This window comes from Grampus griseus (genome assembly GCF_964374135.1).
Source record: "Grampus griseus genome assembly, chromosome: 2".
NCBI lineage: Eukaryota > Metazoa > Chordata > Mammalia > Artiodactyla > Delphinidae > Grampus > Grampus griseus.
Genome location: NC_139018.1, coordinates 1,548,460 through 1,563,404, shown reverse-complemented (window position 1 = coordinate 1,563,404; position 14,945 = coordinate 1,548,460).

Sequence of the window (14,945 nt, the reverse complement as noted above, 5' to 3'; positions counted from 1 at the left end):
GGCTCTCTCTGGCTGAGCCTGACTTTCCTGGGCGGGGATCCAGGCTCAGCCAGCACACTCATCTGCTGACTTTCCTCGGCGGGGATCCGGGCTCATCTACTCATCTGCTGAGCCTGTCACAGGAGGCTGGTCTTATGCACATGCTGGCGGGCAGCCCTCCCACAGCCAGGAAGCACAGTGTTGCCCCAGTTCCGTTTCTGGAGCAGGACAGAGCCAGGTCTGTGGCCTGGTTCCTGCACTTCCTGCTGTGTGATGCTGGGCCGGGGAGTGACCTCACCTCTCTGAGCCTCAGTCTCGCCACTGGGAAAGTGCAGAGGATAAGCAGACCGTCCCTCGGGGTGGCAGTGCGGGGGACCGAGGGAGCATTCAGTGACCCAGGGCCTATCCTTCGAGGTCAGGCACCTCCCGGCCCGGCCTGGGCTTCAGGGCCACACTCAGGCAGCTGTGGGCTGGCATCTCTGCTCCCCGCATCCGCTTCTGGGCTTGGGTTTCTGGGGCCTTCTGGGGGTTTCCCGGCTTTTCTGGAGGCCGGGCAGGACCGACCCTTTCAGGGACGTGAGCCTAGATGTTCACGTGTCTCTCAAGCCTCCGGACCCTGCACTGGTCCACTCAGAGGGGTGCACCGGGCAGTGGGAGGCCTGGGATATCCCAAGGATGGACTGTTCTCGACTGTGTCACTCTGGGGGGATGCTGAGATGCCCCCAGGGCCTGGTGAGCTCCAGCTGGGGACTCCCGTTCTCGAGCCCTTTGGGCCTGGAAACCCCAGCCTGACGGAGGCCCCGAAATCACTCCTCCTGGTCCCCAGGTCTGGGGTGGGGTTGTCTCAGAGCAGCAAAGCAGATGGCTGTGAGCTGGGCGGCCTGGCAGGTGACCCCTCCTCCAAGACCCAAGCACCGGGGCGGGGGGGGTGCATCTCACGGTCCCATCTCCCTGCTGGCCCCCTGCCGTGCTCTTCTCTCTCTCCTTGGAGAGAAAAGCATCTTCTCCTCCATCAGCCAGAAGGGAATCGGGAATCCGGGAAGCAGTGGCAGCGGGACAAGCGGGCTGGTGCCCCTGCCTGGCCTGGGAGGGCAAGGCTGGCCTCACGTTCCATCCCTGTGTGAGCCGAGGGTGGGCCGTCTACCCACAGTTCACTGTTTCCCTATAAACACCACGGTGACCCCGAGGGCCTGCCCTGAAGACCCCCAGTTAGCTTCACGCAGGGGTCGGGGTGGGGGGAAGTTTCCCAGGGCTGGCAGATGTGTGAGGGGAACCAGGAGGTCCTGGGCACAGTCCCGGGGACCCCAGGCCCCTCCATGGGCCATGACAGGCAGTGAGGGCTGGGAATCTGGCACGGCTCTGAGCCCTCGGGGGAAGGTCCAGACTCAGCCAGTCCTGGGCAGGGCCCAGGGCTGGGGCGGGCGGGTGGCAGGCGGGGAGGCGGCCGCTGGCCGAGCGCGGCTGGAGCACCGCAGGGTTCACTTATTTCACGTTATGCTGATCGGATGGCGAGATTTAGTCCCGGGGGAAACACGTGTCAGGCCATGCGATTTGTTAATAAGCTGAGGAAGAGCGTGAGCTTGGTGGGAAGCACGCCTCCCCCGGAAGGACAGAGTTATTACTCGGCGCCACGGGCACACATACACGCACACACACACATGCAGGAGCGCACACACGCGTGGGAGTTTGGCCCCAATGCTCTGTGCTTGTCACGTCAAAGTTCTTGGAATCCCGATGCTGGGGGCGTCTTTCCCACCGGGAGCCCTGCTCTCGGCCCCTTTCCCCACCTGCCCCGGTCCTGGAGGGCCAGCCGGCCGGCTCAGGGGCTCAGTGGCAGGAGTGGTGACCTTCCAAGCAGTGAGCATGTGACACTCGGGCAGAGGATGGGCAGGCTGGATGCCTGGGGCTGTTGGGGTGAAGAGTCCAGATTCTGGACCAACAGGGCAGCAGAAGGGCCCCTGAGCTGCTGCCGGGAGGAGGGTGGGGCTCTGTGCTGCTGCCGGGGAGGAGGGTGGGGCTCTGTGCTGCAGCCGGGCTGGGCAGGTGCTGTTGGCTGACGCTGGGGTTGAGAGAGCTGGGCCCAGTGGGCACCTTGGTCTGTGGAGGCCAGTGGACCAGCTGTCCCCTCATCAGCCTCCCCGCTGGGTTGCATAGGGGTCTTTAAGTGTCATTTAAGAACCCCACCCAGTTAGCCACACTGGCTGACAGCAGCTGAGCTGGTCCTGGGCCAGGTGGGATGAGAAGCCCTCCCTCCGTCTCCCCTGGGGGCAGGCGGGGGTCCAGGCTCCTGGCAGTCAAAGCTGAGGTGATGAAGCTCTGTAGGGGAACCCCTCCCTTTTGGAGCCCCCCAGGGGCTGGGGCCGCGGGGCTGGGAGGAGCGGGGGTCCGGGAGGCTGCAGGAGTTGGGTGTGGGTGGTGGTGCTTGGGCCCCGGGACCGTCCAGGGTGAGGGCAGCCACCTGGCGGGCCGGGTGGATGCCGTTTGCGGGGCACCTTTAAAAAATGATTACTTCCTCATCCTTTCTCTGGGTTTGTTTCTCCAGAAATGTTCATCTCCAGAGCCCCTGTGGCTCCACGGCAGAGAGGGGCCTGGCTCCAGAGAGGGCTGCCCCCCAGTTCCTGTAGTTCCTGCTCTTTTCCCGGGGTCTGGTGGAGGCGGGGGGCCAGCTGTCAGCTCCGAACGGCGGAGTCTGGACAGCCTCATTCAGCAAGGGGAGGGCAACTGAGGCAAGGGGCGCGGGCTCATGCCAAGGTCTCCCGGGCAGTTAGAGGGGCCAGGACTGGGCCCAGGCCGAAGGTCTCCATCAGCTCCCTTTCCTGTCCTGTCTGTCCCCCTGCCCTTGTCGGCTTCCTCTTGCCCTCCCTCTGTCCCTCATGGTGGGCTCTGTCCCTGGCCCGTTTAGTGTCGTCACAAGCCATGGTCACCGGCCCCAGTCCTCCCTGGCCGGCCCTCCCTGGGTGCCGTGAGCCAGGACCCATGCGTCTGGCTTCCAGGCCTGGTCCTGGCACTTGGATCACAAGGTGGCTTCTCCCCAGGAGGCCCCCTTTCTGTCCCCAGGCACCAGGGGCAGCGGGAGGAGGGGGTGGGTCTGGGGGCTGCTGGCTCAGGCTGCCCCCCCTCACCTCAGAGCCAGCCTCCACCGGCCATGCTCTCTGGGAGGCTCTGGCCTCCATGCCTCACTCTCAGCCCCCATCAGCAACCCCTCCCGAAATGGGGCCTCGGGCAGCAGGGCAGTGTCTCCTGCCCCCCAGCTGGCAGGTGCCCTATGTCCCCTCGCCCAGTGCTGGGGTCAGGACAGCCTGCCTTGCAGGGAGGAAGGTGTAGGTGAGATCTGAGTGAGGCACAGGTGAGGGCCGTCCCTTTGGGTGGCTGATGGAAACTTCCTGAAGGTTTTCATCTACTCCAGGCCTTCACCGTGAGCTCTGCTCAAACCGTCAACTCCAGTTCCAACTGCTCCTCGGTGGCGCCTGGGGTAGTGAGACCTTCCTGCCTCTGGCCGTGGGGGCACTCTGTGCCTGTGACGGTCTGGGGCCTGAGGGTCTCAGGGTCTCAGGCCCTGCAGGTATGGGGCTTGGGGGCCTGAGGGTCTGGGGGTCTGGGGGCCTGAGGGTCTGGGGACCTGAGGGTCTGGGGGTCTGGGGGTCTGAGGGTCTGAGGGTCTCAGGGCCCGCAGGTATGGGGCCTGGGGGCCTGGGGTTCTGGGGGTCTTGGGTCTGGGGTCTGAGGGTCTGAGTGTCTCAGGGCCCGCAGGTATGGGGGCCTGGGGGCCTGGGGGCCTGGGGGCCTGAGGGTCTGGGGGTCTGGGGTCTGAGGGTCTCAGGGCCCGCAGGTATGGGGCTTGGGGGCCTGAGGGTCTGAGGGTCTGGGGGCCTGAGGGTCTGAGGGTCTGAGGGTCTGAGGGTCTCAGGGCCCGCAGGTATGGGGCCTGGGGGCCTAGGGGCCTCAGGGTCTGGGGCTCTGGGGCAATGAGGCTCTAGGTGTCTCAGGGTCTGTGATCTGAGGGTGGGACGATTTAGGAATCTGAGGGTCTGGGGATCTGAGGGTCTAGCTCAGGTCTTTGGGCTGCTTTGGAGTTTCCCTTGAAGGAAGCTGGAGTTTGGTACAAGGATTTTCTGTTTGAAGCTTCTGTTGGCCCCAGCTGGCCATGCAAGGGGCAGGTGGGCCTCCAGAGGCCCCTGGCCTCCCAGTCTAGAGTCCTGGGCAGACTGGCCCAGACCCCAAGGGCATCCCCAAAGGCGGTGGGCCAGGGGTCCCCATGGAGGCAGCAGGTGTGGGGCTCGGAAGGGGGCAGTGAGGGAGGGGCCGGGAAGCTTCTAGGGCTGGAGTCAGGATGGAGCGGGGAGGATGGAGGGGAGGGGGCAGGGCTGAGACCTATGCAGTCCCAGAGCCACTCTCGGGGTCCCCACTGTGCTCATGTCCAGCTGTGGCCACCTTGAAGTTCTCAATTCCTAGCCCTGGGGGAGTGAGGCCCCACCTGCTCCCCGCTCTGCGGGGGCGCCGTGACGGGGAAGGGGGGAGGCAGGGTGGAGGTTGGCCCCAACGTGAGCTGCGGGAGGTGGGGAAGCAGAGTGGGGAGAGAGCCCTGTCCTTGCGTGTTCCCAGCCCCCTCCTCCAGGAAGGCCCCTGGGCCCCAGCCTGGCCTAGGCGCTCTCCCCACAACTTCCTGCCTGCCCCTTGGGGGCTCTCCCTCCTGGCTCCTGTGCTGTAAGCCGGGTGAGGAGGGGCCGCCATACTTGTGAGCTTAGAGACACAGCTCACCCAGGCAGGCATCTCGGCTCTGCCTCCGGTGCCAATATATGGGATGTGAAAGGCAGAGCGGAGCGGGGCAATTAGACTTGCAAATGGACCCACAGCCCAGGAGCGGGGCCTAGGGTGAGACCCAGCCCTGCTAGCGGGTGTCACCCCAGGGCAAGGCAGGAGGGGTTGCGGCCCCTTGCTCAGGGCTGGCCAGCCTCCCCTTCCCCACACCGAGGTCCCATACAAGCTGCAGAGGAAGGTGCCCCATGGTGTCACTCCTGGCATCTGGGCCCCTCCCCTCCGTGCTTTGCCTCCTCCCGGGATGTTCCTCAGCTGCCCCACCCTGTGGGTGTCCTTGCTCTGTCCTTTTGGTGGCCCTCCTCCCTCTCCCCTCTCCCCCAGGACAACCTTGCTCCGCCCTGTGGCTTCATGTCCCCAGATCTGTGACTCTGTCGCCCCTACCCCCACCCCTGGCCTCTGCCCTGTGCCCCTTGGACTCCCCAGACCTGCGGGATCCAAACCAGTGCTTTCTCTTCCCTCAAACCCACCCCTCACCCTGCCCTCCACCCCACTGTGGGAACTCCATCCTCCTCCCAGAACCTGGGGTGACCTGGGCTCCCCACTGCCCCCTGAGGCCTCCAACCCAACCCCATGGCCACACCAGTCCTGACCCTCGGCTCTCAGGCATGACGGGGAGAGACCCAGGTGTCTCCATCCTGGGGAGGGAGGAAGGGCGGGGGGTCTCCCGGTGACAGGCCAGAAGGTACTCTGTACTCGCAACTCAGCATCTCACTCACAAGGACAACGTATCTCCCGTGAAATCTGGGCTGCTCTTTCTAGTCTGCTTTTGCTCATTGCTTTGTTTGCCGAGTTGCTTCCCGGCGTGGTCGAGCCGAGCAGTCCCGCAGTGGATTTCGCCATCCATCTGATGTGCTCCTCATGGACGCACCTGAGGGTCTCCTGCTCTTTCTCGAAACAAATATTTGCATGGAGTCCTCTGTTGCTCAGCTCAGCCCCAGGGAGCTCTGCGGCCGAGGGGGACGCCATACCCTGTACGGTGAGCGGTCAAGGTCGGGCTAAGGCTAGGGTGGTGGGGGCATCTTCCACAGAGACCCAGCTTCCGCCCCACAAACCCAATCAACATGGGAGTGATGCTGTGCCTTTGGGGAGAGGTGCCTGTCCCACCGCGCTCAGGCTGAGCTCCCGTAGGTCCTAGAAGCAGGACATACGGTCCAGCAAGTGACCTGCAGTCTGGGAGGCGATCTAGGCCAGGAGAGAAGTCAGAGAACGTATGTGGGGGGGCTCAGACGAAGGGAGGTCCTGGGGCAGGGGTAGTCAGGGAAGGCTTCCTGGAAGAGGAGACACTTAGATCCTGGAAGGCAGAGAAGACTAGACAGGCAGGGGTGAGTGTCCTCCTGGCAGAAAGGATGCTAGGTGTAACTGCAGAGGATGTGCATGGCGAGGCGGGCAGTTCAGTCCATTGCTGTCTTGGCTGCCGGGGGAGGGGAGGCCCATCCGGGGTGGCCAGGCTGAGATGGGGCCTCGGGAGGAAAGCAAAGTGCTGTCCACCTCCCTTGCAGTCCACTGAGCACCCGAGACCTCGTTCAGCCCTCGCAGCATCCCTGCCCTGCAGCTCCAGGTCTCTCCGTAGACCCTCCACCAGCGGATGGGGAGCTGGACCCAGCACGCTGCTGGTGTTTGGCGTGCTGGGCCTCTGGCCACGGCCTCACCCGCGGTCCTTCTGGTTTAGGAGGCTGGTGAGGTGGGAGCCCCGGGACTACAGGGTTGCCAACATTGCTTTGGGAACCTGTTTAGTCTGAAATGCTTTAGACAGTCCAGGGAACCCACAGGCAGCTCCAGAAGGAAGCTTTGGGCTGAGACACAGAATTCGTCCGTTCATTCATTAATTCATTCATTTATGTCAGGCAGGTATGTAGGCAGGGACCATGCTGGGAGCCGGCTCCTCTCGGCCAGCGAGAGCTGCTAAGTTTTCAGGACTTTCATGAGCCATCTGTGAAGCGTGTATGTCGTCATGCTGGGCCGTGGTGCCGGGTCTGTCTCACCCTGTCCCCGCTGCAGAGCCCTGCGCGAGGCCAGTCCCTAGAAGTGGCCAGATGGTCTGAGGAGGGAGGGCTCTGCCACCCGGCTGTGGCAAGCCCCTGGCAAGTCCCTCGACCCCCGAGCTTCAGTTTTCTCCTCTATAAACTGGGGACAGCAATCCAGGACCTCTGCGCGCGCCGGCCCGGGCTCCCTGGAGCTGACCGCATGGGTGTGTGTGGTGGGGCTGCCACAGAAGGGCCGCTGGGGGCTCGGGGGCCTCCAGAGCCAAGAGGCAGGAAGCCCTGGGGTCTGTGGCTGAGGGAACCACTCCTGCAGGCCTCGGAACTCGCTGCTGCTCCCTGGACCTGCAGGACTGAAGCCAGAGGTTTCCTGCAGAGGGCGTGGGCCGTGTGTGCGTCGACACACGCGCCTGTGGACAGGCCTGGAGCAGGTGCCTGGGTTGAATACGTCAGATCAGGAACCCCTTTTCAGTGCGGGGGGAAGCAGCATCAGGAACAATCATTTGTGCAGACCCAGGGATGCCCGTTTCTGCTTTCCAGGAGAGGGCACTTAGGTTCCCAGCGGAGGTGACGCCCTTCGGGTTCCCGCAGGGGGCAGGTGGCGGAGCCTCTGGCCTGTGCCTCTCGTGGCCGGCACGAGGGTCCCCCTGAGCTGCCCTCCAGGACGGGTTGGCCTAGTGCAGGGGTGCAGGGCGCTCGGGCGGTCGTGGCCCAGACGCAGGCTGAGCCCGTCCTGGCCCTGGCTGAGGGCATCATGATGACCGAGGCGGGGCACCGAGGAAAAGCACTGAAACTTCACGCCATCCATCTCTGGGTGATTTGCTGTGAAGCCGGCGAGGAGCTGCGTCCTGAATCATGTCGGGGGGTGTGACACACGTATCGCGAACAGACTGGCTCCTAAATTGTCTTTTATGAGCACCCGCGAGTCTGCGGGCAGCGGGCGTCTGGACCCAAAGCCCGCCGTTATTTGTGGCGCAGACGAGGAGGCGTTAATTACTGATGCACCAGCCCACCTCCTCGCCACCTCCAGTGAAAATTCATGGTCCGGCCACGGGCAAATATTGATTCTGACCCTTAACGTTATTATAATGAGGGATACAAATCAAATTGCCTTCCCTGAGACTCAGTCGTTCTTCGAGCCATTCCTCATTGATCTTTCTTTCCCCAGGTTTTGCCATAAATTATTCTATTCAATTAAGTAAACTCGCACATAATGGCATTTTGCAAACTGAATAATTTATTGACTGTGTTTGGTAAAAGTCTGCTTCGGGGTGGGTCAGGGGACGGAGGGGATTTGGTCCCCAGCTTGTGGAGGCCGGTCTGGGCTGGGGGCTCCAGGGGTTACCTTCTCCTCCCCGAGGGGCTCTGAGGCTGTGGGGTGGGCGGGACACAGAGCAGTGACAGTGAGGTCCTTGGGGAGACTCTGAGGAGGAGGGCTGGACCTGGGTGGCTTTCAGGAGGTGAGGGAAGGGAGGGGGCGATTCAGGCTCAGGGCCTGGGGCTGGGGTCCTGGTGGCCCTGGAGAGGGGCTGAGAGCGGTCACCTGTCTGCCCTCTGCCCCGCCTCGGCCTCAGCTTTGTGTCTCAGTATAAAACATCTGTGTTCGCCTTCTCAGGGCCGCTGGAACCAAGTACCCAGCCCGGGCGACTTGGGTAACAGACATTCATCCTCTCGCAGTCCTGGAGGCTGGAAGTGTGAGATCAAGGTGTCAGCAGGGCTGGCTTCTCCCGAGGCCTCTCTCTGTGGCTTGCAGATGGCTGTCTTCCTGCTTTGTCCTCACGATCCCTGGCGTTTCCCTGTGCATCCAAATCTCCTCTTATAACCAGTCAGACTGGTTTAGGCCCTGCCCTAAGGGCCTCGTTTTCACCCAATCCCCCTTTCAAGGCCCTGTCTCCAAATGCCGTCACATTCTGAGGTGCCGGGGGTCGGCTTTGCATGGGAGCTTGGGGGACACAGTTCAGCTCATGCCAGTATCCTTGTGGCCAGCTTGGTCCTCTGACCAGCCTTGGTGTCTGGGTCCAGCTGGCTTCTCCCAGCCTCCAGCCTCGTCAGCTGCTTCTGCACAGGAGACCGAGGGGACGGTCCCACCCCGTCCCCAGGGGCCTGGCTGCCCACCCCACCACTCACTCAGCCTGTGCCCCACCCCAGTGTCTCCTGCGTCCCTGCCCTCGGCCCGCAGTCTGAGGGGAAGCAGGACACGTGGGGGCATCTCCGCACACCCCTGGGCACTCTGCGGACAGCACAGGCGGGCGGGCCCTGGGCTTCCTGAGAAGCAGCTTCCGCAGTCCCGTACGGCCAGCTCCGGACTGTCCCCTCGGCTGTCCTTGCTGCTGCCCTCACCCACCTGTGCGGCCCCACACAGCGCCGTGGCCCGCCGTGGCCAGGACAGCCTCAGCCGTGCCCTCCGTCCACACCTCCACCTCCAGCTGGTCCTGCTGTTTAAACTCCAGGTCAGGTGTCCAGCTGCCCTTTGCCTGTGTCCCCTGGACACCCCTCTGTTTCGACACGCCCCAAAGAAGACCATTGCTCCCCCCGGCCTGCCCCCCCTTTCCTGGGATCCCGCTGCCAGTGGAGTGGTCACCGTTTACCCGTGGTCCAGGCCGGGAAGCCGGGGTCACCGGGCGCCTCTCTTCTTGACCCCCCTCCACCCCCATGGCCCCCGAGCGGTGCCAGGGCGGCAGAAGCTCTCGCTTTGGGTCGGGGCAGGGTGGGAGTCAGAGACCCACCTCTAGGTCAGCCCTGGCCGGGCCTGATGCCACCTTGGCCAGGGCTCGGCTTCCAGCTCCACCCCACCCTGGAGCTGCCCCTCAACCTCAGATTCTCCTTGAGAGGCGAACAGGTCCCCTCCCTCCAGGTAGTGTGAGGTCAGGGAGGGCGTGGAAGGACCCTGAGACACAGGAAGCGCTGGTGGGCGTGGGGCAGGAGCCCGCACCGCTGTGGTCCGTGGGTGGGGTCTGGGTGGAGCCGGTAGGGGGGTGTGCGAAGGGCGGAAGGGGGAGCTAGCCTGAGCCTTCTGGAAGCCGGCTCCCTCTCCCCTGTCCCCCCCACAGACTGGCTGGGCTGCCGAGGGAGCCAGGCTGCGGACCAGGCCCCTGCTGCCGCCTGGGGGACGTCACGCAGCCCAGCCTCGACTTCTCCTTCATGGGCCTGGGGGCGGGCTGGGGGCGCGGGGACCGGGGATAATTACAGTTAATTACTCCTGGATCTGGCCCTGCAGAGGCTGCCCGGGAAAGCTGTTAGCACTCATCAAATCGATAATGAGCTGCAGTTGGCAGGGCTCTTAGGCTGCGGGCTTTCCTGGGGAGCCCTCCTCTGCACCCTCCCCACAGGCGGGGGCCCTCGCTGGAGAGAGCCCGATGAGTGGGCCCTCGGTGGGCGGAGCCGAGGGGAGGCTAGGGCTCACCCTGCCCCCCAGAACCCTCATGGGGAGGGGCATCCTTGGGGTGGGTCCCTGTTGCTGCTGTGGGGTGAGTGAGTGGATGGGTGAGCGAGTGAGTGATGCCGGCCTGAACTGTGGGGAAGGTCCACGGGGTCCTGGGGCAGAGGAAGCGCCCACACTTCTCCAGTCTCTGAACTTTGCCCGGGACACGTCAAGCGCAGGGGCACAGAGAACGCTGGACCCTGAACTCACGGTGAAAGCCAGGGGTCTGGGACACTCGGGCTGTGGAAGCTGCTGGATGCTGGAGGAAGGGGCCACTCCTTCTGGAGGACGGGAGGGGAGCTCAGGCCTCTGTGGGGCCGGGGGGCCGGGTGGGCGTCCTGGGGGTCCCGTGAGCGGCACACCGTAAGCCACCCAGGCTGAGAACAGTGTGTGAAACGCTAAGTATAGAAACACTGGGCCCGACAGAGCCACGCTTTTCCAGATCAGCAACCGCGGGGGGGCGGGGGGGGGCTGGAGTGGAGCCCCGAGGCGGGGAGTGTGGGCTCCTGGCTGTCTGCGCCCCACGGCAGAGGCCGGTGGCTCGGACCAGCTTCATTCCTGGGCAGAGTCAGCTCCGGGTGGGGACACGCTGGCCACCAGTGGCGCCGACCCGAGGGGAGGTGTGCAGGGGGCTTTGGGGATGTGCTGCGCCGGGGCATGGGCGTGGCCTTCCTCCACCTCTGCCACCACCACTGCCGCGTGAGGCCCTGGTCTGGTGGCCTGGCGTGGTGGGGACACGGAGGGGTCCCCCACTGCCCTCTGTGTCGCCAGCCTCAGCACTGGGCGAGCGGTCTCTGCGGCCTCTGGCTTCGGGGCTGGCGGTGTGCGGACCCAGGGCAGGGTCACCCCGCGGAGTCAGCCCGGGGCAGAGCCGGGCCCGGCCCTCCACCTGCACGGCGGCTGTAGGGAACTCGTGTCCTGTCTGTGTTTACGGTGCCCTGGCACGTACCCTTTAGGAGTTGTTCATAGAACAGCGACAGAAGGGGACAGGAGCAAGGTGCCAGGAGGGGGGCTCTGGCTGCCCCGAAACTCTGAGTCCCAGGGGAGCAAAGACCGCGGGGGCCGGCTGGGGGGGATGACGCTGGTTTAGACCTGCAGGTTTATCCTGGGACAGCGCATCTGGCCTTTTCTGTGTTGTTCGGATTTTCTACGATGACCTTGAGCTGTTTTGAAACAGATGAAAAAAATGTAAGAAAGTGAAGGGATTGCACCTAAAAATGTGACTTGAAGAATAAGGTTTCCTTTCTCATACCCAGTAACATTTTCACTTATCCCGGGCCTGAGCAGAGGAAGCCGGACAGGGTCAGCCCTCAGACTCGCAGTTTAAGCCCAGTTCCGGCAAACCCCTGATGCAGCAGGTGGGCACACGGTGTGGGGGAGGGGCGCTGCTAGGGGCAGGTGTGGTGACCGGGTTGGGGGGACAGCTGGCAGGAGCCTGGCACATCCGCTCATCAGGGCATCCCAGGCCCCCGAATGCTGAAGGTCACTGCAAGGACATTGCACAAAAGGTGTGTCCCTGGCTGTGTTTAAGCTGAACGGTGGGCACACACAGTCCTTATTTCCAACCAAGAGACTTGAAACCCTGCAGCGAAGCCCTGGCACCTAACCGGAACATTTGCATTTGGAGCGCATCTGTGCGCGGTTGCCAGAGGGAGGGAGGGGTGTGCTCCACAGCTCCAGCTTTCCTCCACTGATTGAATCACTCAGCGAACAGCAGCCCACGTGGGCTGGGGTTCAGCATGTGCCCGCCTTGTCCTAAGGGCGAAAATGTCCTGTCTCCCCCCATGAAGGGAGGTGGCAGGGGGACAAGGCCCAGGCTGCCCAGCGATGGCCTGGGATTGGGGAGGGGGGAACCCTCCAATGGTCCCACCCTCTGCCTCCGTCTGCTGTTGGGTGGGGGACAAATACCGGTACTTGAGGAAGAGTTCATTTTAGGTGTGCAAAGGCCACCTGGGCTCGGAAGCTTCCTGCCTCCCAGGCCGCCCAGAGGGGCTCAGCTGGCCCTGCCCCTCTGGCTGTGGGCAGGGGGAGGGCCTTCTGGGGAGTGGCCACTTGCTCCCAGGGGATGGCCTTGGGCTACATATCTGAGCAGGACCCGAACCCCACGGGCCTGCGCGGTGGGTATGTGGGGGGCAGGCAGAGCGGGGGGCCATCCCCCAGCCCTCTGTCTGTTCTGCTCCTTCAGAATGAGCTCCCCGAGGCACCGCTCTGATCGTGGCCTGCGCTGCTCACACACCTTCCGTAGCTCCCTACCACTTCGGCCACCCAGCCTGCTCTCCCACCATTCCCCGTCCTTCCCCGACCTTGGAGTTTGCTTAGCTGCTGCCCGGCACACCGTACCATGGCCTGGGGGGCTTAAACAGCAGGTATTTATTGTTTCAGCCCGAGCCATTGTGGGGGGCTGGGGGTAGACTGGGTGAAGCAGCCCCTGAGAGCCTGTGACACACCCCCACCCCACTCACCTTATGCTCTAACCCCTCCTTCCCAGCTCCACCTCCATCCCTTGTGGAGGTGGACGGCCCCAGGCAGCAGGCCTGTGGAGCAAGGGTCTGGGGGTCAGGACGAGGGGTGGCGGGGGTGGTGGGCCTGGAAGAGCCAGGCCGTGGGTTCCCGTGGAGCCATAACAAAGACTCCAGAACTCCCTGCCTCCTTTAGGAGGAAGGGGGCGAGGGACCAGTGGGCCGACTGCACCATCTGTCGGGTGTGACCGGCCTGCGGGGTGCCAGGGAGGTGGGCAGAGGGCCGGGCAGACAGGGCGGCCCCCATGCCAGAAGCCCCGCTCGGCGAGTGGCCAGCCTGCAGGTCAGCATGCCCAGCTGGGTCATTCCTGGGCCTGGGGCTCGGAGGACGGTCCCCAGCGACCCCAGGATGGACTTCCAGGGTGAGGATTAACTCGTTTCAGGCAGTCAAGCGGCAGCGAGGCCGGTAAGTGAATTTCGCTGGGGGAGGCCTCCCGTGAGGGCTTCCGGGCTGGCTGGTGGCCTGCCCTTCACCGCGCCCCCTCTTACGGGTCCTTTAGCTCTGTCTGGCTTTTGTTCTACTGGGTGTCCTGGGGGTGCAACCTGGGAGGTGAATTAGGGGAATCTCCTGGCCAGAAGTAACATCAAGGAAAAATGGGTCTTGGACCATCTTTTGGTTTTTCCATTAAATCCTGTTCGTTTCCATTTCACAAAATGGTTTTCTAATCCTATTTGTGACATGCCTGTAAGCCACAGATAAAAATGGGACATTTGCATCGGGGAGTGTGTGGGGCGGGCAGCCCTCTTCCCTAAAGATAACATCAGGTTCCTTAATGCACGCGCGCTCCTGGGGTTTAAAATTTTTATATGGAGGTTTAAATATTCAAAACCAGGTAGGGCTTTCCCCCTTCTGCTAACTATTAGAGACAGATTACATTTAAAAGAGATTTAATCTGTCAGGTTGTCGCGAGCATTAATGGAGGATAAATTACACGTGTGGAGGGAACGTGTCACCTTTGTCTGGCTGAGTCGGGGGCTGTCTGGGGTTAGCGAGGGGCGTGATGGATAGTGAACTACCTCACGCTCTACCCGGCCCCCTCCGTCTGCACCAGGGCCATCAGTTACCTCTGGGGACACCTTACTGGGAGGAGCGCCAGCGGTGCTGCCCACGAGCCCCTGGGTGCTTGGGGGTGTTTAGCCATCAGCCCCCATCCCGTGTGGAGACCCTCGAGGGAGGGGACTCGTGCGGCTCACACGAAGAGTTGGGGTCAGGGCTGGCCCTGAGCACCCATCCAGGGCTCTGCCCCGGGTGCACCCTGGCAAGCAGGGTACCTGAGCCGGGAGTGCAGCCGCGTGTGCTGCGAGAGGTCCTGCGTGCTGTTGAGCTGGGTGGGTGGCCCTGCTGGGGCCTGCAGCGTGGCCGCTGGTGCTGATGCTGTGAGGAGGTGGGGGGTGTCCCCCGGGACAGTGGAGGGGGCCGGGTGCTCCAGTGGGGCAGCAGTGGATCCAAGTGGGAGAACTGAGCGGGGCCGTGGTGAGGATGGAGATTCGGGGAACGGCTCAGATCACCTTCAAGAATATTGGGCTTCCCTGGTGGCGCAGTGGTTGAGAGTCCACTGCCGATGCAGGGGACGTGGGTTCGTGCCCCGGTCTGGGAAGATCCCACATGCCACGGAGCGGCTGGGCCCGTGAGCCATGGCCACTGAGCCTGCGCGTCCGGAGCCTGTGCTCCGCGGCGGGAGGGGCCGCAGCAGTGAAAGGCCCGCGTACCACAAAAACAAAAACAAAAACAAAAACAAAAAGAATATGAACTACAGCCTCAGGAGGAAGGGCTTGGGGGTCACAGTGCGGCATGGAGGCAGCAGGGACGCGTGGCTGGGGCCCTAGACGGAGCATGAGGCTGAGGGACAGACGGGACCCTTATCGAGATGGCTGGGCCCCGTGGGAAGAGGGGGTCTGGGCGTCCTGGGCTTCTGCCTGGGAAACTGAGGGCTGGGTGCCCCTTGGGGAGCTGGGGCGGGAGAAGCAGGGGCAGGCGCCCCTTGGAGCCGGGGCTGGGGCCTCTCTTTTTGGGTGCCCCGTCCTCTCCTGCTTCCCCCCAATGGAGTCTGGGACAGAGACCCTTCTGCAGTCTTGTGCAGCCGCCCCAGGGCAGGAAGGGGCCTCAGCGGACGCCCAGTGCTCAGGACGTCTGCTGAGCTGCCAACACCCACACCTGCCCTGGGGAGACAGGAGACTCATGAACCCGCCGTGGGGCCCCATGGGCTGCTGACTGCCCCCCACTCTGGA